This window comes from Bos taurus, chromosome 26 (assembly GCF_002263795.3).
Source record: "Bos taurus isolate L1 Dominette 01449 registration number 42190680 breed Hereford chromosome 26, ARS-UCD2.0, whole genome shotgun sequence".
NCBI classification, from domain to species: domain Eukaryota; kingdom Metazoa; phylum Chordata; class Mammalia; order Artiodactyla; family Bovidae; genus Bos; species Bos taurus.
The window spans coordinates 21,217-48,486 of NC_037353.1; the positions used below are offsets into that span (position 1 = coordinate 21,217).

Below are 27,270 nucleotides of genomic sequence, written 5' to 3' on the forward strand. Positions count from 1 at the left end.
ATATAACTTGAATTCAATTTTGTACATTTTAATTTGAAGGTAATGTTTAATCCTGTAGCCAAATAGCTCTAGATATTAAAGAAATAATTCTAAACTGAATAATCACTATAGGTACTATTAATATGTGATTTATCACACAGGATTTTATTAATGTTAAACATAAAAAGTAAAATTTTATTGGGAAAACCAGTTTTCATCAGACTTACTAAATTAAGATGCATCTATTTCCTAAAATAGATGGCAATGTTCACCAACATTAATCTCATTTTACAATTATTGTTGTTACAGTTGTTATACACACTATGAAACATTTTTCATGAAAACGAAAGGAACTTTATCATAGTAATGTCCATTACCGAGCTCCCTCTGATAGGGTGATCTATCATCAAAATGATTTTTAATGATCTAACTTTTGACAGAGCTCAACTCGGTCTTCCTTCAAATTTCATGAAAGCAAAGTATTAGAAATCATCTGAGTTGCAAAATTATTTAATACTAAATCAACAGACTTTCACTTTCTCAAAAAACACTATTTTGTCTGGCACTCAAAAGATTTGTGGGCCCTGGAGAAACTCATCATAGCAAGCATAGGGATAGAGGGCAGGTATCACCATTATGGAGAGGACTTTGTAGAAAGCAAGACCTTCCACCCACCTGGGACTGCTCACTGCTGCTCAGCTCTTGGCAGAGCAACCTTTGGAAAGGGTGCACAGGCAGGCTGTGGATCTTCATTTTTTTTTTTTTTAATCCACGTATTGATGTAACCTTAGCCAGCATTCATATACAACCAAGTATGTGGGGGTCCATTTGTGAAGGCTATCACTTTGGACTGCCTTGGAGCTGACTCCCACTGACCTGGGAGCTCAGTCTCAGCAAAGCTGGCAGCCCTGGACAGCAGGAGATTCCCTGACTACTCCAGCTGGCATTCTCCAAACTGGGTTGGGGCAAGGGCACATGGGGGCATTTGTGCACGTTGAAAATGTGAGTGATTCCCAGTGAAGACAGAATCCCAGTTGGAAAACATTTGGGAAAGGCTCCCTTTTATTTCCCCCTCTTAGAGACTTGCAATGAAACCAGAATATTAAAGGCTAAAGAAAGCTGTATAACTTTCTTTAGTGTAGATTTTTTTGAAATCAATTTGCTCCCCCACCCCAATCTTTTCTCCCAAAGAACACACAGTTATATAGAAAGAGACTTTAAATCATCTGCTCTGATCCCCATAGGGCCAGACTGAGTCTCCTATGAGATCTATGTGGTCTGACCTGTTCGTGACAGCTATAGGCCTCTCTACTTTCCAGGGACTTGAGATTGGTTGGTTTCCAAGGGCTGTTAACCTGCCAGGGCAGTGTTACCCTCTGCCCCAGTCTTCCTACTGATGTTACCCATTTTTACATGGACGTTCTAGTACAGCAGGAAGGTTTCTGTGCTACTGATGTAGGGGCAGCACCCACTGCAGCCATGAACTTGAAGCCTTATGATCAGATTTCAAATAACCACCAGTGGAGGGTCATTTTGGTGCCTCTGTAGCTGTCTTTTTGCACCCCATAGTCCATGATGGTGTGGGCCAAGTCAGGAGAGGAGTATAATTAGATGCAGAATACAATTAAAAGCAAACATATATGAGAGGAATGTGTGTGTGAGAAATAGACTGTGTCTCATCATATGACTGTCTTTATTACATCCAGAGCCACGTGGATTATAATCATCTCGTTTGAACTGTCCATCTTTTCATTGCCAAGCATGAAGAGTTCACTACATTACCATGATGAAGATGAGAATACACAGTTCAAGTACCCGCTGGGGAGAGACGTCCCTGACGCTGTTCACTACATGGGAAAGAGGGCTGGGCCACCTGACTTGGGTCACATTTTGGAACTTCGCAGGCATTTGATCTAAGACACCACCACTGACAATACACAAGAACAAGTCCCTGCTATCCTTTCCTCCAGGAAGACCCCAGGACTTCAAGTTAGAAATCAGTCAATGTGAGGTGCACCAGTGCTGAACATTTTGGTTAGTATGGAGATCCAATCAGACTCTCCACTCTGACAGCAGCTCAGAACTCAAACAAATCCATCATACCTGATGGGAACAAGGTTGAAGAGTGGAGCATCTCTGTTCTAGGAACACAGGAACCGTGAAGCATTCTGACTGTACTTTCACTCCGCACACTGTCTTCACTCTACACAGAACAAGACAGCTAATGAGAACCAGAGGCCAACCACATGGGTGACTAGTCCAGCCTCAAATGGAACTCGATTGGTCTGCCCTCACCTGTGAAGCTGAAAAATAACAAATGCATTTTTATAAGCCTCTGCAAACCAAGAACAGAACTCAAAACAGCTGGAAGAAAGGAGATAAGGCATCACAACTAGCTTTTGATGTTAAAACCATTAGAAACTTCCTGGGAAATCATCCTCCCAAACTCCCTTTTATGGGAAGACAAGGGGAGCAGAAATCAAACGGTTTGCCTACAGGTGAAGGGGGAGAGCTCTCAGCACTTCAGGTCATGGGTTCTAGATGTTAAGGTTCAGAGAAACCTGCAGGAAAGTGCCAGGGAATAAACACCACACAGCATGTCTGTGAGCAGGATACTCTACATGCTCAGTGAAACCTCCTGGACAAATTTGGCTTAAATATTCTCTTTTTAATGCTTTGTAGGAGGGCTGGTAAGAAGAGCTCGGTGAGGAAAACAAAGTACTGAGATTAAAATTTCTTCCATGTAATGAGATAGACAAAATATGACCGCAAATAATAATATGTCTAAGCATAAGTCTTAAAGAATACAGCTTTCTTTATTCTACAAGAAGTATGGGGTCACACAGAGTCTGACACGACTGAAATAACATAGCAGCAGCAGCAGCAACTTTTATATTCCTCCTTTGGTTTCAAATCGTCCTGATCTTCCTCTTAATATGCTCATTGTCTATGCCCTTCATGTGTCTTATGATCATAATTTTAACTCTTTAAAGCAGCTGGATGACATAAATATGGATCTGTGAAAAGCATACAATAAATATGTCATGTCAAGCTTTCCTAACATTTACCAACTTATTGATTTTTTTTTTAAAATATGGTACAATTGATGAGAGAACACTGAAAACCCAAGGAGATGATGTTGCTAAACTAGGAAATTCTGGCTTCTCATCCTTTATAACTGAAGGTTGTTAACAAGATTATTCTTTTAATCCCTTTGCCACTCTGCCATCTGTACTGTAGGTTTATGGATGTTCATAACATCCTTGCTTAACAACTATTCTAGGAAATGAATTCTGTTCATTCATCTCAAATATCCTGTTCATTGCCATCAATCAGGGCCCAGGCCATGTCCCAGCTCTCCCGACCTAGTCTTCTCTCCCGACCACACTTGCTCACTTACATGCAACTTCCTCCTAAATTCCTGCCACACTCTTTTTGATATCACTGAAAATTCAAAACTTACCACCTGACATTGTCATTCATATTATATATATATATGTAAATATATGTAAAATATATTATATTATATATATTATATATATACATATATATATATGTAAATTATATGTAAAATATAATATGTAAGATATATGTAAAATATAACATAGAGAAATTATAAAGAGTCCTTGAAATAAAAATTTCCACTGAATTGGTTCCAGATGACTTGGTGTGTTTTTTCTTGTCCTCTACTTGTATGACAGTCATTTGAAATTCAACTATTATTAGAACTTCAAGAAAGAGAGGACTAGGATCTTGCCTCCTGGAGCTCCCTTGTCAGTACTTTTATCCACATTCCCCGGTCTCATGCCCCCTTGAGCTTTCCTTTCTCTCTCTTTCGTGACCCACTTTTTAAATTCTTTTATAGGTTTTTCTACAATGTTTTCTCTTTACTTTTTTTTTTTTTGGAATATGTTTCATCACTTCCATTCTTTACTGTTTAATCTTTCTCAGAAGCACAAGTACACACACACACACACACACACACACACACACACACACACACACACACATACACACAAGTTCCCATACAAGCTCTGTGTTTAGGTGCTGTTTGACTGGGCTGTCTCTGTGGTTGACTCACATTTTCATATTCCACAATATCACCACACTCCAGGAGAGACAACTATTTTCCTGCCTGCTTCTCCTTTTGACCCACATTACACTAAAATGAAGAAAAAGGAAGGGTTGCAGACAGACCACTGAACACTTTAAGATGCTGGCCTTTTAAAATTACATTTCATGTTTTCCAAAGCATCAGAGCCCTGGCCAGTCATTTGGTGCCTTCTTCAGGACACAAGGAGCCAAAGGCTTGGAAAATCAGATCTGATTTAATGAATTTGATTGAATCTGATTTAATTCAAGGTGGTCACCACATACCTAGAACCCCTCTGAATAAACCATTTCCTGCTGTTAAAATAACTTTACTAACCAAAGAAATCTACAGATTTGATGTAATTTGTATCAAATTACAAATGGTGTTTCTCATAGAACTAGAACAAAAAATTTTACAGTGTGTATCGAAATACAAAACACCCTGAAGAGCCAAAACAATCTTGAGAAAGAAGAGCAGGAGCTGACAGGATCAGGCTCCCTGACTTCAGACTAAACTACAAGCTACAGTAATCAAAACATTGGTACTGGCACAAAAAAATGAAATATATTGCATAGATCAATGGGACAGGGTAGGAAGTCCAGAGAGAAACCCACGCACCTGTGGTCAATTAATCTAGGACAAAGGAGGCAAGACTGTACAATGGAGAAAAGGCAGCCTCCTCAATAAGCAGTGCTGAGAAAACTGGACAGCTACATGTATAAGAATGAAATCAGAACACTCCCTAACACCATCCACAAAAATAAACTCAAAATGGATTCAAGACCTAAACATAAGGACAGACATTATAAAACTCTTAGAGGAGAACACAGGCACAACACTCTGCCACAAATCACAGCAATGTATCTTTTTTAACCCACCCCTTAGAGTAATGAAACTAAAATCAAAAGTAAGCGAATGGGACCTAATTACACTTAAAAGCCTTTGTACAGCACAAGATATCATAAACAAGACAGTAGAAAACCCACAGAATGGGGGACAATATTTGCAAATGAGGCAACTGACAGATTAATCTCCAAAACTTTCAAACAGCTCAAAGAGCTCAATATAAAAAAAAAACAAACAACCCACTCAAAAAATGAGTGTAAGATCCAAATAGACATTTCTCTAAAGAACACTTACAGATGACCAAAAAGCACATGAAACAATGCTAAGAAAGGATGCTCAACATCTCTAATTATTAGAGAAGTGCAGAAATACTACAATGGGGTATCATTTCACACCAGTCAGAATAGCCATCATAAAAAATCTGCAAACAATAAATGCTGGATAGGGTGTGGAGAAAAGGGGGCCCTCCTACAGTGTTCATGGGAATGTAACTAGGTACACCCACTGTGGAGAACAGAATGGAGGTTTCTTGAAAAACTAAATATAGAATTGCCATATGAATCAGCAATCCCACTCCTGGTCAATTATCCAGAGGAAACCATAATTTAAAAAGATACATGCACCCCAATGTTCATTGCAGCAATATTTACAATAGCCAATACATGGAAGCAACCTCCATCAACAGATTAATGGATAAAGAAGATGTGGTACACACATGCATACACACAATGCAGTATTCAGTTCAGTTCAGTTCAGTCGCTCAGTCATGTCCGACTCTTTGCGACCCCATGAATCGCAGCATGCCAAGCCTCCCTGTCCATCACCAACTCCCAGAGCTCACTCAAACTCAAGTCCATCGAGTCCGTGATACCACCCAGCCATCTCATCCTCTGTCGTCCCCTTTTCCTCCTGCCCCCATCCCTCCCAGCATCAGAGTCTTTTCCAATGAGTCAACTCTTCGCATGAGGTGGCCAAAGTATGGGAGTTTCAGCTTTAGCATCATTCCTTCCAAAGAACACCCAGGGCTCATCCCCTTTACAATGGACTGGTTGGATCTCCTTGCAGTCCAAAGGAGTCTCAAGAGTCTTCTCCAACACCACAGTTTAAAAGCATCAATTCTTCAGTGCTCAGCTTTCTTCACAGTCCAACCCTCACATCCATACGTGACCACTGGAAAAACCATAGCCTCGACTAGATGGACCTTTGTTGGCAAAGTAATGTCTCTGCTTTTGAATATGCTATCTAGGTTGGTCATAACTTTCCTACCAAGGAGTAAGAGTCTTTTAATTTCATGGCTGAAGTCACCATTTGCATTGATTTTGGAGCCCCCAAAAATAAAGTCTGACACTGTTTCCACTGTTTCCCCATCTATTTCCCATGAAGTGATGGGACCAGTTGCCATGATCTTCATTTTCTGAATGTTGAGCTTTAAGCCAACTTTTTCACTCTCCTCTTTCACTTTCATCAAGAGGCTTTTTAGTTCCTCTTCACTTTCTGCCATAAGGATAGTGTCATCTGCATATCTGAGATTATTGATATTTCTCCTGGCAATCTTGATTCCAGCTTGTCCTTCTTCCAGCCCAGCGTTTCTCATGATGTACTCTGCATAGAAGTTAAATAAGCAGGGTAACAATATACAGCCTTGATGTACTCCTTTTTCCTATTTGGAACCAGTCTCTTGTTCCATGTCCAGTTCTAAATGTTGCTTCCTGACCTGCATACAAATTTTTCAAGAGGCAGGTCAGGTGGTCTGGTATTCCCATCTCTTTCAGAATTTTCCACAGTTTATTGTGATCCACACAGTCAAAGGCTTTGGCATAGTCAATGAAGCAGAAATAGATGTTTTTCTGGAATCTCTTGCTTTCAATGATCCAGCAGATGTTGGAAATTTGATCTCTGGTTCCTCTACCTTTTCTAAAACCAGCTTGAACAAATGGAGTAATACTCAGCGATAAAAAGAATGAAATAATGCCATTTGCAGCAACATGGATGGACCTAGAAATTTTCATACTACATGAAGTAACTCAGAGAGAGAAAAACAAATACCGTATGGTATCACTTAACAGTGGAATCTAATAAAAATAAGTTTATTTACAAAATAGGAACCAACTCCCAGGTCTGAAAATCAAACTTACAGTTACCAAAAGGGAAACATGGGGGGAGGGATAAATTAGGAGATTGGAATATATATATATATATATATATATATATATATATATACACACACATATATACACACACACACACACACTACTATGCATAAAATAGAAATAGATAACTAATAATGACCACCAATATATTACAGGGAATTTACTCAATAACCCATATGGGAAAATAATCTGAAAAGAAGGTGGTCATATATATACTGATTATATATATATATAAAAAACTGATTCACTTTGCTGTACACCTGAAATTAGCACAACACTGTAAGTCATATACACTCCAATAAAAAATTTTTAACAATTATTTCCTGCTGGGACAAGGCTTTATAGCCCTTCAGAAGAGATCTCTCCAACTCTCAATAAATATCTCAGAAGCTAAGGGGTCTTTCCTATGACTTCCTTCCATTTTCTTTGCAGTTTCATAAAGTACCTTTTTTCAGTCCAAAGACTCATGAGCGTTGAGGGGCCCAGTGGCAACCAATAACAACCAATGTGAGAGAAGAAGCCACATTTTGTTTGTTTTTTTTTCCATCTCTAACATCCAGCACAGAGATTGGACTCTGGAATTGGTTGGTTTTGGGTGTGTGGCTTTTGAAGCACATGATGCGTATTTAATATATGAGGTGGAGGACTATGACACACAGATTATTTTAAGAAGAGAGATTTTTCTAGATGTTCCAGCCTAGGTGGGTTATGAATTAAAAACTCCTTTGAACCCTCTCTCTACCTCTTAAATCTATTAAAAATAAAGGAGGACACACTAAAAAGAAAAACCAATGGAAACGGAGTAGGACCTGTCCACAGAACCTGCCTCTTGTTTACAGAAAAGCTTTAGCCTCTGAGGCTTTGACCAAAGAGCAAATGTAATCAGAGAAGTGAGAAAATGCTGAAACAAAAACAGTTGAGCAAGACAAAATAACAGATAGGTAAAACTTCAAAGTCAAGGACCTTGAATTCCTCCTTAAGTGCTGTAGATAACATTATGAACCACATTCTTGAATTCTGCACATACTGAAATGCCTACCAGCTGGAAGAAGTTAACTGCATGTTGACTAAACCTATGTACACCCCAGACCAGTTGAAACCTGATGGTTGATGATACTGACTCCTAAAGTCACTCAGTTATCTCACCACCAACCAGTCCAGAAGGATGTACACCAGCTATCAGGCACCTCACACTCTCACCCCTAACTCTGACATCAAAAACCCTTCCCTGAATTTGGGAGAGAATGGATACATATATGTGTGTGGCGAAGTCACTCACTATGCTCCTGAAACTATCACCACATTGTTCGTTGGCTATACTCCAATATAAAATAAGTATTTTTTAAAAATTGCTTTCATCTTTAGGAAACCTAAGCCACATATTTTTCTTTATTCTAGTTTGCCAAAAGGTGTATTCATTTTTTCCCAAGTATTCTAACTATTGGGAAATGTTTAAAATTGTGTTAATTCTCTCATTAACTAGCCTTTCCTCCTTGTTTAATACAAATATATGTCCTCCTGTTTAATACAAAACTTGGGGACATATATTTCTATACTGCTATCTCTATATCTACTCCTGTGTGTGTGTTTATGTATGTCTATATCTAGCTATTTCTCCATACTGGAAATATGTTTGTAGTATTTTGAAGCTTCCCTTGCTTAACAATAAATGACTAATATTAAAACAAAACAAACAAACAAACAAAAAAACACCACTGACAATAAAACCCTTCCCTGGAAGCCATCAGAGACTTTGGGTCTTTTGAGAAGGAATCCTCTGTTATCTTTACCTGGCCCCACACTGGGCACCTTGCAGGAAACACCAGTTTCCTTCATCACAACCTGGTGTCAGGAGATTGGTTTGACTGTGTATTGGGCAAGTGGACCCAAGTCTGGTTGGGTAACAAAATCAATAAATAACTCCTGCAGGAGGACAGGAAGGAATAAATAGATTGTGGTATAGGTTCTCCATAAAACCTAGCCTAGAACTGGAGAAATACTAGGCGATTTCAATATTGTCCTTTTAATTATCTGCCCAGTGTGATGGCTAATTAATCTGTCGACTTGGCTAGAATATGATCCCAGCTGTTTGGTCAAACACCAGTTTAGATGTTTCTGTGAAGGTATATTTTAGATGTGATTAGTATATAAATCAGTAACTTTGAATACAACTGATTACCCTCCATAATGTCCAGGGGCATCATCAGTTAACAGCTGTCAAGGCAAAGACTGAGGTTCCTCAAAGTGGAAGGATGCTTTCAAATTGTGGTGCTAGAGAAAACCCTCAAGAGCCCTTTGGAGGTGGGGGTGAGGGGTGAGATACAGGACGGGCAGACACATGAACACGCATGGCTGATTCATGTCGATGTATGGCAAAAGCCACCACAATACTGTAAAGTAATTAGCCTCCAATTAAAATAAATAAATATTTTAAAAACAAAAATTAAAAAAAAAAACAAGAACTACATAGACCTTTTAAGATTTTTGTTAAGGCTATGGAACATAATGAATAAATGAGAAAGAAGGAGATTTTTTACTATGACTGCTCATGTGTTCACATTTTTCATTAGCAATGTATTAGAAAAATCATTTAACATAGCATCTGTTATCCAAACAATGGCAAAAGATGCCATTTACTGTTTTAAGTGTATTTCAGAAATCAATGTCTAAATTTAATTCATAAGTTTTGGCAACATAACTTTTGTTAGTTCTCATTATACTCCTGGCCAATTCCTGCTGCATCTGAAATATGTCAAATATTATTTATGTTTAATTTAAGCAAGAGATATTGTCATAGGAATGCCACAGAACTGACTAAATATGACATTTAAAAATACTTTTAGAGACTAGACATAACTTGAAGATTACTTAAGTAGAAAAATAATCACATAAATAAAAGAAAATGAATTCCCACTTATTCTGCTTTTAGATAACAGAGAACATATATATGGAATGCTATTTAATCTGATAAAATGTACAAAAAATACCAGCCTATCGAGAACACACAATTTCAGAGAACTAGGGAATCATGCATAGTCCTAGAAATGACCCACAAGATTACTATCTTCTCCCCTAAAATCTCCTGCCCTAAATATATACTTCCAAGGCCTTTATTTTGATTTCTAGGTGAGGATCGAGTTCAAATGGAGGAAGTAGTTTGAAATCAAACTGCTAATAAGGGGAACACATCTGTGATTTTCTTTAAAATTTTCCATTTAATGAAAACACAGAAAGGTAAGAAAATTATACACAAGAAAACAAAGTACCAGCAAGTTTTATTTCTAAAGATGTTTAGTGAGAAGGATTCTCTCATAACTGTTAGTTTCCAAACTATGTCCCATAAAAGTAGAAGGTCACACAGGGGTCACTGCTGAGTTGAAGAACAGAGAAATCACAGCGGCAGGGTCTCTGGTCATTCCTTTAGCTAAAGGGCTCTATACTTGTCTCTATTTTATATAATATGGTTCCACGGAAAAATTTTTTTGTTGTTTGTTTATTTTTTTTAACTTTACAATATTGTATTGGTTTTGCCATATATCAACATGAATCCGCCACAGGTATACATGTGTTCCTCATCCTCCGTCCTCCCTCCTCCCTCCCCGTACCATCCCTTTGGGTCGTCCCAGTACAACAGCTCCAAGCATCCAGTATCGTGCATCGAACCTGGACTGCTGACTCATTTCATATATGATATTATACATGTTTCAATGCATTCTCCCAAATCATCCCACCCTCTCCCTCTCCCACAGAGTCCAAAAGACTGTTATATACATCAGTGTCTCTTTTGCTGTCTCATATACAGGGTTATTGTTACCATTTTTCTAAATTCCATATATATGTGTTAGTATACTGTACTGGTGGTTTTCTTTCTGGCTTACTTCACTCTGTATAATAGGCTCCTGTTTCATCCACCTCATTAGAACTGATTCAAATGTATTCTTTTTAATGGCTGAGTAATACTCCATTGTGCATATGTACCACAGCTTTCTTATCCATTCATCTGCTGATGGACATCTAGGTTGCTTCCATGTCCTGGCTATTATAAACAGTGCTGTGATGAACATTGGGGTACGTGTCTCTTTCCCTTCTGGTTTCCTCAGTGTGTATGCCCAGCAGTGGGATTGCTGGGTCATAAGGCAATTCTATTTCCAGGTTTTTAAGGAATCTCCACACTGTTCTCCATAGTGGCTGTACTAGTTTGCATTCTCACCAACAGTGTAAGAGGGTTCCATTTTCTCCACACCTTCTCCAGCATTTATTGATTGTAGACTTTTGGATTGCAGCCATTCTGACTGGTGAGAAATGGTACCTCATAGTGGGTTTGATTTTCATTCCTCTAATAATCAGTAATGTTGAGCATCTTTTCATGTGTTTGTTAGCCATCTGTATGTCTTCTTTGGAGAAGTGTCTGTTTAGTTCTTTGGCCCATTTTTTGATTGGGTCATTTATTTTTCTGGAATTGAGCTGTAGGAGTTGCTTGTATATTTTTGAGATTAGTTGTTTATCAGTTGCTTCATTTGCTATTATTTTCTTCCATTCTGAAGGCTGTCTTTTCACCTTGCTTATAGTTTCCTTTGTTGTGCAGAAGCTTTTGAGTTTAATTAGGTCCCATTTGTTTATTTTTTCTTTTATTTCCAGTATACTGGGAGATGGGTCATAGAGGACCCTGCCGTGATGTATGTCGGAGAGTGTTTTCCCTATGTTCTCCTCTAGGAGTTTTATAGTTTCTGGTCTTACATTTAGATCTTTAATCCATTTTGAGTTTATTTTTGTGTATGGTGTTAGAATCATTATAGTGAAAATGAGTATACTACCCAAAGCAATTTATAGATTCAATGCAATCCTATCAAGTTACCAACGGTACTCTTCACAGAGCTAGAACAAATAATTTCACAATTTGTATGGCAATACAAAAAACCTCAAATTGCCAAAACAATCTTGAGAAAGAAGAATGGAACTGGAAAAATCAACCTGCCTGACTTCAGGCTCTACTACAAAGCCACAGTCATCAAGACAGTATGCTGCTGCTGCTGCTGCTGCTAAGTCGCTTCAGTCATGTTTGAGTCTGTGCGACCCCATGGACAGAAGCCCACCAGACTCCCCTGTCCCTGGGATTATCCAGGCAAGAACACTGGACTGGGTTGCCATTTCCTTCTCCAATGCATGAAAGTGAAAAGTGAAAGTGAAGTCGCTCAGTTGTGTCCAACTCTTAGCGACCCCATGGACTACAACCCACCAGGCCCTCCGTCCATGGGATTTTCCAGGCAAGAGTACTGGAGTGGGGTGCCATTTCCTTCTCCGCAAGACAGTATGGTACTGGCACAAAGACAGAAATATAGATCAATTGAACAAAATAGAAAGCCCAGAGATCAATCCACGCACCTATGGATACCTTATCTTTGACAAAGGAGGCAAGAATATAAAACGGATTAAATACAATCTCTTTAACAAGTAGTGCTGGGAAAACTGGTCAACCACTTGTAAAAGAATGAAACTAGAGCACTTTCTAATACCATACACAAAAATAAACTCAAAAAAAATTTTTTTTGAAAGAAAAGTTGTTTTGTTTGGGGGAAAAAAAACAAACAAACAACTTTTTGTAAGATATGAGACTCATTGATTTAGTCAAATTTCCGAATTCTACAAAAGAAGTATCAAAGCCAATGGTCTTCTTACTGAGTCCTATGCCAGCTACTTACTCAGATTAAGAAAAACACATAGATTTTTAACTATAACAGAGAGAAAATGAATATGTAAAACCTTGTTTATAGTTCAATACTGCTTGTGGCATGGCATGATGTAGTAACTTTCTAACTAAATCATATGCTTTAAAGGCATGAATTAGAATAAATGAATATCAAACTCCTTTTGGAGAAGTGGATATAATTAATTTATAAAGCATGACATTTTTTTAAACACAGGAAAGGGAACTTGAAAGAGAAAATCTTTATTGTAATCAAGCAGGCCAAAACTGAAGAGATTCATCCTTAAAAGGATGTTTGCTTCCTCCAGATAAAACCTGTTTTTTTTTTAAATGAGTCAACAAATGAATTATCCACATTTTGGGTTATTTAGGATAAAATTTAAAACACGCAACAGATCTCTCTTTACTGTCTAGCATACTTCTATCCAAAGGTCTCATCATTAGTTGGTACATACAAAAAGCATGAGTATAATCTCCATTATAGTCTAAATCTGGTCATAAATTACAGTTGAACTTCATTTCCTCAGCCTGAAGTTTCAAGGGGAGGACTTATACTCCTACCCTCTTTATGAGGAGAGAGGAGATTTATCTAACGGGTGAGTTTGGGACAAAGAACTAAGAGGTGCTTGCTTGGTTCCAAATCTCTTCTTTGAAAAGATGTAGGTGCCCACAGCGCCATGCACATGGGTGTGCAGTAGGCAGCCTGCCCCTGGGACAAGGGTCAAGCATTTGCTTCCTCTCCTTAGTCCTGCATGGGGAAGTGTCTGACTTGGGATGAAGTGTTCAGAGGCCCGCTGTGACGGCATAGCTAAAGCACGTCCTCCAGTTTCACAGCTCTCAAGTAATAAAACCCAACATAACTGCAGTGCTGTTGAAGAAACTTTAGGTCGCTCTTCTATGATGGCAAGATGTCAAGTTAGAAAACAGGTTGAGACTGCATTTAACAAGGGCTACTTGTCTCTGCATCACCAACACCACAGAAACACTATCAAAATGATAAACCCGTGTGCACAGACTGAAATGGATATTTTAACCACAATGCTTACACAATGAAAACTGGTTGCAATTTCAAGACTCCCCATCATTGCTATCTTAGATATCGTTCATCCAGATGATGTCAAGATAGAGATAAAGTGAGCTTCATTTATAATTTTTAAATGTTTTCATTGAGTACAAATTTAGAAATATTCTACAACTGCTCAGCAAGATAGTTTTTAGAAATTTAAATCAAAATTCTATAAGTAAAATAGCAATTAAAGACATACTCTTGTACAAGAAAATAACAAAAAATGTTAACCTAAAACCAGAAATTAATCTTCTGATTTAGTATTACAAGTTTGTTTAATTCATAAAAAGGATTTATCTAGGACTCTTTCAAATAAAAACACATCCATATGTGGTTAGTGTATAGATGCCAGTGATTCACTTATGCTTGCTGCTGCTAAGTTGCTTCAGTCGTGTCCAACTCTGTGTGACCCCATAGACTGGAGCCCACCAGGCTCCACTGTCCCTGGGATTCTCCAGGCAAGAACACTGGAGTGGGTTGCCATTTCCTTCTCCAATGCATGAAAGTGAAAAGTGAAAGGGAAGTCGCTGAGTCATGTCTGACTCTTTGCGACCCCATGGACTGCAGCATACCAGACTCTTCAGTCCATGGGATTTTCATGGCAAGAGTATTGGAGTGGGTTGCCATTGTCATTTATGCTTAGGGGTAGATAAACTGCCGTGGGTGCAACAAAGCTTGGAAATGATTATGAGCCACTGCTAAAGTGAAATCAATTAGAAAGTAAGTCAAACATCTTAAAGAATACTTTCAATTACTAGGCAATAAGATTTCATTTCTAAAGTAGAATTTCAATGCAGCTTTTCAAGAAATTTAAAAAGTATCTCTTAAAAACAAGAGATCTAGGACAAAAAAAAAATCATTAAATATCTCCTTAATTAGCACAGTTAATGACAGATTTTACTTAGTGTGCATAAGTCAAATAAACAACTCAGAAGTTCACCGAATTAAAAACAAGGATTATTCATATTAGAAATCTGAAACCCAATGAACAAAAGATAATAGAACTAACCTCAGTCAAGTAAGTCTTCATGCTGTTATTCGAAGGGCATGGAATTGAGGTAGAAAACCCTACTTTTGCTCTTGGAGTAAGATTTCCATTGAGCACTAAAGGATTATTGAAATTTCCAACACAAGGGGGCTCCAGGACAGGCCTCATGCTAAGAGAGCTGAGTAAAGATCTTTTCTTCTCTTTCTTCACCTCAAGTTTGGTGCTGATCACTGCCAGCCTCTCATGAGTCCTGAAGAAGATGGAAAACACCAACTTTACTCATGTTTCCTTAAATTATCTGCATTTTTAAAGTTGCCATATAGTTAATGGAATTCCCAATAAACTGAACACTGAAAACACAGAGCAGACCTACTGTAAAAAGTGATAGTTGTAACCTTGTTCTAAAGAGTACACATGTGTCTAGGGTTACTCAAGTAACAAGTCACAGTTGGGAGAGGAGAGAAAGGACATCAAAGAGAAAGGGAGGTGGCCTCCCAGTGACACCTGTTGCCCTCTGGGGCACACCTGCCTCCAGGAAACAGTTCAGGGATGAAGAAACACCCCATCCCACAAAGCCACTTTCAAGCATTTGCTTTCACCACCCTTGTATACACGTTTCACTCATGACCTCGGAGAAATTAAGCTTTTGGCTCTGAGGTATCACTTAGAGCCACAATCTCAAGGGAGGATGAGAAAGTCAAAGGGTGAGGCTGAAAAGAGCTAAAACAGCCCCAGGATCAATTGCAAGTATCCCCTGCTTTTCCAAAGTTCACTGTATGTTACTACACTTCTACGAAGGGCCTATGTCAGTACCTGTTTTTGATGATAGAGGGAAAAAAAAAATCTGAAGACAATTTCTGGTCTCATTTAAAAAGCCAAAACTCTAAACAGTGTTCAGTGTACAGTTTTACAGTGAGAGGCATCGTGTTCCCCAAGCAGGGAGACTGGCCCCACTGAGTTCCTTCCCCAGAAGCCACACCCCACATCTCAGCATCAAGTCGCCACAGCCCAAAACCCTGTCTGGGAGCACCTGTGCTTCACTTGTGCATATTCATTTTATGTATCAACTAGCAGAATGTGTCCTTAGGTACCTGCTTCTTTGTTTTATGCTGCTTTGGCTTATGAAAGGCTTCCTAGTAGTGCTCTGCTTTCAGATAGTGGGGAAACCTGGACTTGGCACTGCAGGTGGGATCTGCCCTTTCCATTCTCCAGACCCCTCAGTCAGGTCACTATATTACTTTTAGCCACTTTGGAATTTATCCTGCCTTTAACCCATGTGTTAATTTCCCCCTATTTCATAAGTATGCCTTTACATAGTGTGGAAAAACTTGATACAGTACTAATATTTTGTTTTAAGGTGCCCCCTTAGCAGTGACCATTAGTTAGCTTTCACTTCCTATGAATGTCATGTACCCCACTCTATAAAAATTAGGCTTTAGAGACAAATTAATGAACTAAATTTAGTTTCTGTGTTTTTGTGTTTTGACTTACTTGTCTAGTTTATCTTCCAATGACTTTCTAACTTCACATTCTACTTGGTTGAGTTGCTTATATTTTTCCAACTCTGCTTTATTAGAATCTTCCTGCAAACTTTTCATTTTGGAGAGTTCAGATTCCAAGTCTTTAATTCTGAGTTCAATCTGTTGAAATTCAGCTTGTGTCTAAGGCAAACTGAAAAAGATAACATTTTTAAAATAATCATTAACCTGGAAAATTATACTTGTTCCCTTTAGTTTTGAGTCAGTGATTCAGAGAGCGACTTCAAAGGTGAAAAAAAAAAAAAGCAGAAGTTTAAAACAGTTATCATTAATGTGAAGTGAATTAAATCTGAATTATAAAATTAAAGGGGAATCACTGTTGTAGTAGTACATATATAATCTGATAATTCAAAGAATAAGAGGATCAACTTAAAATTTTAAAAATTGAACAAGATGACTTAAGAATAATTCAAGAGAATGGTACCAGTTTTAAACTATAATATTTTCTTTTCTTCCTAATGATCTTGTTTTTTACCAATTGGTCTTATAAGTAAAAGGATTCTCTAGTGAGAATAATTCTGAAAGATCAATTTAGTGATAACTGTGATGGAAACTGAAATATTCAAAGGGAAAACAAGTGCCTCCCTTCCTTCCAGAAATCTACAAAACTAACTGCTCTAAGGGAGGTAGAGGAAACACCTAAGCTGTATAGATCCAAAATGTACTGTACAGTGAAAGTGAATTCAAGCATATGACAGATGAACAAATTAACCTGCAAAAATAGGTTGACTTCTTTTTATTTCTCTACAATATCCTGTCTCGCTCTTTATTCAATCTCCTGTTGATATTGCTCTACTTGACTGTGTTCTATCATATTCATTTCTATATGACTTCTGAGGTTCACTACTTCTTGCTCCAACTTCTTTTTCTTCTTCTCTAGTTTTTTACATTTTTTTTTTTTTGTATTCGTTTCATAGATAATAACTCCTGTTGAAAAACTTGATTTTTTGCAACCAGGTGCAGATATTTTGAAGATGCAGTTTCCAGCTCTGCTGGAAAATCAGCAGTCTTCAAGAATAAAAGGTTACTGTTTGCTAGTGAAGAAAGTGGACTGAGCACAGCCTAAATCAAACCCAGGATCAAATAAATATGATGGTATCTGTATTGTAGAATGTAGGACCAGAGATTACTCAAGAGAATAAAGAAAGAAGTTCAAACCACCAAGTGTCACAAAATATATTCTTCACTGTCATCTTTGTCACACAACAATTGCACTTTATTTTACACTATTTTATTGTTCTACAATAACGTTTTTCTATCTTTCTTCATAAAATGACTACAAGTCACCTCTTAGTGGAATGTCTCTTATTCCTACCCCCATCTTAATGTCCCAGGATTTTAAAGAAGTTTGAAGGATACTGTGTTGAGTTATCTAGGGCTTAGTTAATAAGTTCCTCTCAAAAGAAGACTGTGAGAATAAGACTCTAATTAATAAATCTTGAAAATATGGATTCTAATCCCATAAGCCCTTTTCTGAAGTACAAAGACTTTTTGTTAATTTGAATTGCTTTCCAAAGAGAATTACTTTCAAATTAAAGAAATCTCATTTCCTAACAGTTAGCAGAGATGATCCACATGTTTTTCTGTAAAGCAACAACAAAAAATGCCTCATTCTTGTAATCCTTTCTTACTGTCCATTTATGCAAGGCAAGTGCTGTGCATATCAATAAATATTCCCTGTTACACCAATGTATACTTAGCCAAGATTCCCCGTCTTGGAAGACATGTCCACAGTGTAAAATTAGGGGCTAAACTGTTCCTCAGAGACTAGGAAACAAGCGCTCATGTGAAAAGGCTCAAAGAGCTGAATAGTCACGAAAGCTCCTTGAAGGAGGAGAGACCGGGTGCCAGGTCTGAAATAATGAAGGACTACCCAAGAGGAAAAGAAACTGTAAAGACAGAAAGGACAGTCTGAGCAAGGGCCAAGAAAAGGTGAAATCAGCCAGCTAACTTTGAGGATAAGATCCAACCACAGGGAAATAAAAACATGTGCACACAGAATCATGGAAATCAATGTTCACAATAGCATTATTAATAAACCCAAAGCGGAAACAACCCAAAGCTCCATCAAGTGATGATGGATACATGGCTTAGCTTACTGTTGACAACACACAGAAATGGAAGAACTGATACGTGTTATCACATGGATGAACTGTGAAAACATGACATCAAATGAGCAAAGTTAATCCCAAAGGAGAATACAGCATGATTCCATTTATATAAAATACTGAGGACATGCATGTCTACAGAGACAGATATTATACTGGGGGTTACCTGGGGCTGAGGGAGATGGGAGGCCATGGGTGGTGGCTAAGGGATGCAGGGTTTCTTTTAGGGGGTGATGGGAATGCTCTAAAATTGACTGTAGTCACCGGTTACACATCTCTAGACTAAGAGATACTGAAATACACATGTTGAGTAGGTGAATTCTATGATATGTCAATTATATCTCAATAGCTTTAAAAAAAATCCAATGGCAGGATCCAGATAATCTTTTTAATTCTCTAGTTTGGATGTACGTATTCTACACCATCTGAGTACATCCATGCTTTTACAATATACTTAAAATGAAAAGGAAAGAAGGCAATGCCTAAACTTCAACTGGTTTGTATAAGACCCTTTCTGCACACGTTATTCTGAAATCCATGAAATAAATGTATACAGAACTCTACAGCAATTTACAAAAGGAAAGATGAGAAATGATAATTTTCTGAATGTTCCATTAAACTAATATTATCCTCTGATTTTAATCTGGATTGCCATATCATGGTAATACAGCTATCACTTTAAAAAGTATTGTTTCAAAGGAAAAAAAAAAAAAGGCTCTCAACTTGTGTGAATAATGAGACACAATTCTCAAGTTTCCTAAGGGTAAATAATATAAGGAAAAAGTAATATAATGCAAATGGTAGGATGAAAGTCAGAGTTTAAGGAATGAGTGCATTATAAAGATAAGAAAATTGTAATAAGTTACTTGTAACAAAAATACAGAAGAAAACTGACAATGAAAATGAGTGTTCTAAAACACTCTATCCTACATATTAACTGTTAGCATGTTCAATTTCATACATACCTGACTTATGAGTTGACATAGTTGTAGTAGTTTACAATTGTTCTTCAAATCCTGTACCTCAGCTTCTAACTTAGCACAATAACATGACATGACTTTCAGTGAAGTCTCTGACATAGACTGCTTTTTTACAGAGTCATCCAGTTCTTGTTGAAGTTGTCTCACAACTGCCTAATAAGATGCTTTGTCAGTGAGTTTATCAAATCACTTTACTATTATGCTATGTTAATAATAGAAACTCCAACATATGCACTTTGAAAACTATCACCACAGACAGCAATCACCTTTGTTTTCCTCCTCACTGACTCTGGCTATAGACACAGAAGTGGCCATCCTCCAGCCTTCCTGATATTAAGTTACTCAGACAAAGGATGTGGTCCCACTATCCACACCCTGCCCCTCCCAATAAATCTGCAGAGCTTCACCACCTCACGTCTAGAAAGAAATGAGTGTGTAGGTGGGGAAAGTGATGGAAAATTCCACACTGTGGAAACAGTATGGAAACATTTTCCTTTCCTTTTTTATTAGAAGCTTTGATTAACTCAGAGATTTTCACATATTCCAACCAGTGCTCAGATCTTTCCAATAGATCCCTACCTCAGCAGAAAAATGATGTCATTCCCTTGTGGCTTATCTGTTTTATATCCAGTAGTGTGTCTACATTAATCCCAAACTCCTAATTCATCCCTCCTCCCCACCTTTGCCCTTGGCTAACTGCTCTACTCAATATTCTGTAGTCACCTACCTGGGAAAAGGAACTGAAAAATAATGGATATAGTGTACAAATAACTGAATCAACTTGCTGTACATATGAAACTAACAACAAAATTGTAAATCAACCATATTCTAATATAAAAGAAAAATGCAATTTAAAAAATGAGGTTGCTCCCATGGCCTTCAAGGAGCCTCGATAACCTGGCCTCTACCTGACTCCAGACCACAGCTCCTACAACCTTCTCCCTGACTCACTCCATTCTTGCTGCTCACAAATCCTGCCATCCTTCATTTTTAGAGGACAAGCTTGTATTCAAATGATAGTAATTGATACTTAAAATGAGAATTATGAGCAAATTGTTTGTAAAAATGTTAAGTAAATCATAAATAGCAGTGGGAAGTTTAAATCAATAATAGTTTTGCTAAAGCTCACCACCTGAGTCCCAAATTATGACTTAATGATAAGTAACTGCATTTGAAGAGTTGAGAGGCTTTAAGAACAAATGATTCAAGGCTAAAATGTTTCCCATATTAACTCAAATTGACATGAATAAAAATAAAATTGTACCAACAAATATAACAAAAAGCTATGACAAGCTACTGAAGCCAAAGTACGATATATAAAATACAGCCTCTGGGAAACCTGGAATTGATGATCAAGATAATCCAGGTAACTGAAGCTTCATTTCGAAATATTCATTTCAGGTTTGAGCATTTCATTTATCTGCTTCGTCATGATACTGAAATGTGGTAACATAAAGATTAAAATTATTACCTTAATAAAGAGTAAATTAATAGCACCTGTCTATGTTAACAATATAGAACTAAATCTCTTAACATTTCATAAATGACACAATGTCCCTACTCAAAGTAAAGGATTTCTTCGGTCTAATTTTTATTTGCTGGATATAAGGTATGCTTTTAGGCTGGTTTAGAGACCATAGATTCACAGCCTGTGTATTTTTTATATTCAACTAGATTCAAATTTGGAGAAGGCAATGGCACCCTACTCCAGTACTCTTGCCTGGAAAATCCCATGGACGGAGGAGCCTGGTGGGCTGCAGTGCACGGGGTCGCTGAGAGTCGGACATGACCAAATGACTTCCTACTTTCACTTTCCACTTTCATGCATTGGAGAAGGAAATGGCAACCCACTCCAGTGATCTTGCCTGGAGAATCCCAGGGACGGGGGAGCCTGGTGGGCTGCCATCTATGGGGTCGCACAGAGTCGGACACAACTGAAGTGACTTAGCAGCAACAGCACATTCAACATTTAGCCAGAATCAAGAATCACTTTTAACTTTCTTTCAGGAAGTCTGAGAATTATTTCTCCTTCTGGATGCTCACTTTTCCTTCTGCTTTCTCATTTTCATACCAATACATTCTCTCTTTTAAATGATTATATTCCTTGATTAACTCATTGTTTCTTTTCTCCAGCAACAGACCTTGTTTCTCATATTTGGCCTGAAGTTTTCTCACGATCTGCTGAAACTGGTCTTGGATGCTAATGACCGTCTTCACTTTACTGTTGGCTCTGTTTTGTGCATTACCCAGTTGCTGTCGGAGCAACATGTTTTCACTCTGGAGTTGAGATAATCTCTCCTCTAAGGATTCCTGCTTTCCAAGGCATGTATTCACTTTGCCTTGTTCATTCTGATAATGTGTTCAATTTCCTGCTTTTGACACTCTGATTGACTTAGATCTCTCTGGACACGTTCTAACATCAAAGTCTTTTCTCTAAGATCATCTCTCGTGTGATGCAGCTTGATTTTCAGCTTATTGAAGATACTTTCCACTGTAGATAGTTGCTGGGAAAGCATCTCGCTGTTATCTTTTAGATTAGCCACATCATACTTCATTTTGTCCTGCAAGCATAACCATTCATCTCTTGCTCTCTGGAAGGCAAGTTCCAGATCTCTTTTTGATGTCTGACCTTAATCATGATCATGTAAGGCAGCAGCCAGTCTAGAACAGTAGGATTTCACTTCTGTTCCGGTCTTTATTTACTTTCTTTTTTGTTCTCCAGCTTAGAGTTTATCATTGTATTCTCAGCTGTCAGAGCATTAAGCTGGCCTGTGTAGTGGGATATAGTCTTTGTTAACGTTTCCTCATTCAGTTTTATTGCCTTTTGAAGATCATCATTCTTTACTTTGAGAATTTCAATGTCCTCAAAATAGTTCTCTTCCTTTTCCCGGTGCTGATTTTTCAGTGCATCTATCTCCAGTCTTAGCATGGCAATTTCCTCCTGCAGCATGTGCTTTTTGTGCAACAGGTCTTTTGTTTCTTCACAACTATCATAAACCTAAGTGAAAAAAAAGGAGATGTTTAGCTAGTACTCAGTAAAGTGACATTCCATGATTTCTTCTGAAATGAAAGACTAACTTGTATGTTTATACAATGAAAAGACTGCCCCAAGTGTGTCTCCAACAGGAAAAAATAAGGTTCAATTCAATCCTCAGACTTTATACAAGCAGGAATTCCCAAAGGTTCAAAAATTTAATGTAAGACAATGAATCCATGAAAATCAAAAAGAAATACCAAGAGACTTTTCAAGAAGCTCAGAACTGAAAAGGCTTCTCTCTGAACTATAACAAACCCAAAGGCTTAAAATAAAAGATTCATAGATGTGACTACACTTAAAAATTGCATCTGATGTGGAATATTTATATAATGGAAAACTAGTAATCCATAAAAAAGAATGAAATAATGCTATTTGCAGCAAGGATGTTGGGATTAACATATACACATGAATAGATATAAAATAACCAACAGAGATCTACTATACAACATAAGGAACTACACCTAATATTCTGCAAGAAGAATCTGAAACGGAATATGTGTGTACATGTGAGCGTGTGTGTGAGTGAGTGTGTATGTGTATTAGTCACTCAGTCATGTCCAACTCTTTGGGACCCCATAGACTATAGCCTGCCAAGCTCCTCTGTCCATGGAATTTCCCAGGCAAGAAAACTGGAATGGGCAGCCATTTCCTTCTCCAGGCTGCTGCTGCTACTGCTGCTAAGTCGCTTCAGTCGTGTCCAACTCTGTGCGACCCCATAGACTGGAGCCCAACAGGCTCCACTGTCCCTGGGATTCTGAACACCGGAGTGGGTTGCCATTTCCTTTTCCAATGCATGAAAGTGAACAGTGAAAGTGAAGTCGCTCGGTGTCTGACTCTCAGCGACCCCATGGACTGCAGCCTACCAGGCTCCTCTGCCCATGGGATTTTCCAGGCAAGAGTACTGGAGTGGGGTGTCATTGCCTTCTCCACCTTCTCCAGGGGATCTTCCCAATCCAAGGACTGAACCCAGGTCTTCTGCATTGCAGGCAGATTCATAACAGTCTGAGCCAGCAGGGAAGCCCCATTTATATAAAATACACACACATATACATATATATCTGAATCACTGTGCTGTATACCTGAAACTAACAGAATATTGTTAACTATAATTCAATAAACAACACCACTTTCTAGGTTTATAACACTGCATTTGATACCTCCTATATATCTACTTCACAGTAAGACTCTTAACTCTGTATAAATAGACTAAATTTTGTACAAAAAGTTTTTGCTTGAGAATATGTTACCTTCTAACATTTTAATAGACAGTTACAAGAATTACACCAATTGACAACTGTACTAGACACTTCTACAAACATTAATTAACTCATTAGCTGTAATGATTCTGGAAAGGAAAATGTTAAAAATATGAGTAAGCTGCAGCCTTTTCGCCAGGTCTTTGGACTCTACTAGTCTTCTTACATCAAACCACATGTCTCTAGTACAAACATATCAATACAAAATAAGCTTCCTACTTCATTCATGGTACATACACTAATGGTAAATAAGCTAAAATTTAGAAAGTTCTTAGAAAACTATGAGATTATTTGCTGCTGCAACAACTTTCATTATCTCTCCATTATGTTTAAAATAGTAAGATGGGGAAAATATGATTAAAAGCACTTAATAACTATCACTAAATATATATTATGCCATATCTATCACTATTTTGAAAAGTTCATTGTACTGAAATAGGACACTCACAGGGCAGAGTGCTCATTTTCTCACAAGTAGAAGAATCACATCCAAAATGTGGTCTCTGAACAGCCTATAGTTTCCTCCTTACCATTAGGGGAAGTGATAAACTAACCGAATGATCAATTGAGGAAGTGAAATCATTACCAAAACCCAGAATATCTTTAATTGGTAGCAAGAGTTTTGTTGTTTCCCCCCTCCCCCTGCCCCTTGGTGCGGGGGAGGCACTTTTATAAGTTTATTCTAAAGAAACAACTTTTTAAAGTGTTCAAAAGTGTTTTTACAACTGATGTCGCAGTTTTTACAAAAAAACAGTAAATGATGTGAAAAGGTTGTTGACAGGGTATTGGTTAAAGAATGACAGTGGAGCCAAGAATGGACTCTGATTCAGACACTGAAGGTGACGACATGCATGGAGTGACTGACACGTTCACTCCAGAGCAGAGGGACTTGGTCAGGTAGCGCAGTCGATGGTGGACCACACATGGTCCTCCTTGCCTAAACCACAATCAGGGTGCTGGCTCCTCGGAGATAGTCACAAAAGATTTGAGATCAATTCCTATGGAAAATATTAAAGGCCTCTCCTTGGATGAGGCCATCGTATGTGACCACCTAACTGCTCTAGACAAATGGATTTGAATTACAAATACTACTTTCCCGAGCTCTTCCTGAGAGCTTTTCATTGTGGGGGATCTGCTGCTAGGACCTCAGGGATGGGACCCAGTCCATGTTTGAGAGGGACATCAGGTGTGGGAGCAAATTCCTCTGCTGTGAGATGCCACTCAAGAACTCTGCAGAAGGAAGGACAATCAACTTCAAAATTGTCTGGTTTCTACCAACTGCTGGGAAAAAAATCCCTGCACCTCTCGAGGACGCCAGTTAACACCTGTCCTTGAGGACTCTGCTGTAAGGGAGAATGCAGCTGGGAAAGCTGGAGCCAGCTCTGAGCTGTTCATGGGGCAGGTGGACTGGAGGGCTCATGGGCACAGAGGGAGGGGGGTCCACGACCCTCAGCCACCTGCCAGACTGAAGGCCAGAGGCAACTCGGTGTAAAATTAGGCAGGATGGTCCCTCCCAGCACCCCTTCTCTTCTAGACCTATTCACTCACGAATGTTCCATCAAGGCTGAAGGATTGGTTGCCTGAGGTGGGCTGAGAGCTTAACCTCCAGTTTCTACACCATTCTCAACCCTGTGGTTTCTCAGGATCTATTGTGTGAGCTACTGATGTGACCTCTCCCTCCCTCTGCTCGAAAAAGTGCACCCAGCATGTCAGGATCATACAATTCTTATTTCCGGCCTTGTTACTTTGGGAACTTTGAATTTCTTTTCTTTTGTTTTTAACAATTAACCTAAAATTTCCTAAAACACTAAACAAAATGACACTAAATAAATGGTATTTTTTAAAAAGTAGATATTGTAAATAATATTGATAAAATCGTGTTAGAAATTTGAAATTTTTACCAAAGATTACTCTACCTGATTCAGATTATTTCTCTCAGTCTTCACTATCACTTCTACTGCTTGGAAAGTGAGTTCTAGGTGCTGTTTCACTTCAACTTATTTACTATATTGGTCTTCTTTTCTTGTTAAATGCTCCCTCATTTTTTCATATAACATCTAGGCATTTCTTCTATTCTCTTCTTCTTGCTTTAAGGTGAATCTGAAAAATTTAAAACTCTTCTTAGAAAATCATGAGATCATTCACTGCTGTAATAAATTTCGTTTCCTCTTCACAATGTTTAAAATAGTAAATGTTAGGGGAATACAATGAAAAACACTTAATAATGGTCACTGTTTTCAGACAGAGGGTTAAGAAAAAAACTGCATAAATTTTGTTTTCATTTTCTCTTGAGAAAAATGGCTACTTCATAAATCTGTGGGTGGGAATGTAAAGTAATATAAACTAAGAATAGTTTAGAAATATAGATTACAGACCACTTTTAAGTTCTCATACTTTGACCACATTATATGATATTATTAAAGAAAATGTATTTAAAATAATTAGAAAGGTAGAAATGAATTTATAGAAAAGGTGTTCCTTGGAGTATTAAATAGAATACAGAAAAGTGAAAAACAATTGGAAGTCAATTTCAGTTCAGTACAGTTCAGTTGCTCAGTCGTGTCCGACTCTTTGCTACCCCATGAATCACAGCACACCAGGCCTTCCTGTCCATCACCAACTCCTGGAGTTCACACAGACTCACGTCCATCAAGTCAGTGATGCCATCCAGCCATCTTATCCTCTGTCATCCCCTTCTCCTCCTGCCTCCAATCCCTCCCAGCATCAGAGTCTTTTCCAATGAGTCAACTCTTTGCATGAGGTGGCCAAAGTACTGGAGTTTCAGCTTAAGCATCATTCCTTCCAAAGAAATCCCAGGGCTGATCTCTTTCAGAATGGACTGGTTGGATCTCCTTGCAGTCCAAGGGACACGCAAGAGTCTTCTCCAACACCGCAGTTCAAAAGCATCAATTCTTCGTTGCTCAGCTTTCTTCACAGTCCAACTCTCATATCCATACGTGACCACTGGAAAAACCATAGCCTTGACTAGACAGACCTTTGTTGGCAAAGTAAAGTCTATGCTTTTGAATATGCTATGTAGGTTGGTCATAACTTTTCTTCCAAGGAGTAAATGTCTTTTAATTTCATGGCTGCAGTCACCATCTGCAGTGATTTTTTAGCCCCAAAAAGTAAAGTCTGACACTGTTTCTCCATCTATTTTCCATGATGTGATGGGAACAGATGCCATGATCTTCATTTTCTGAACGTTGAGTTTTAAGCCAACTTTTTCACTCTCTTCTTTCACCTTCATAAAGAGGCTTTTTAGTTCCTCTTCACTTTCTGCCATAAGGGTGGTGTCATCTGCATATCTGAGGTTATTGATATTTCTCCTGGCAATCTTGATTCCAGCTTGTGTTTCTTCCAGCCGAGCATTTCTCATGATGTAATCTGCATAGAAGTTAAATAAGCAGGGTGACAATATACAATCTTGACATACTCCTTTTCCTATTTGGAGCCAGTCTGTCGTTCCATGTCCAGTTCTAACTGTTGCTTCAGTAAATATTTAATGGGGTTTCTATTATGGTG

At 38.2% G+C, this 27,270-nt stretch overlaps 1 pseudogene; it reads right to left on the bottom strand.

Annotated features, from left to right (window-relative positions):
• Positions 1-1,019: 1,019 nt before the first annotated feature.
• On the bottom strand, positions 1,020-23,923 carry LOC112441518 (ankyrin repeat domain-containing protein 26-like; annotated as a pseudogene).
• Positions 23,924-27,270: the final 3,347 nt, after the last annotated feature.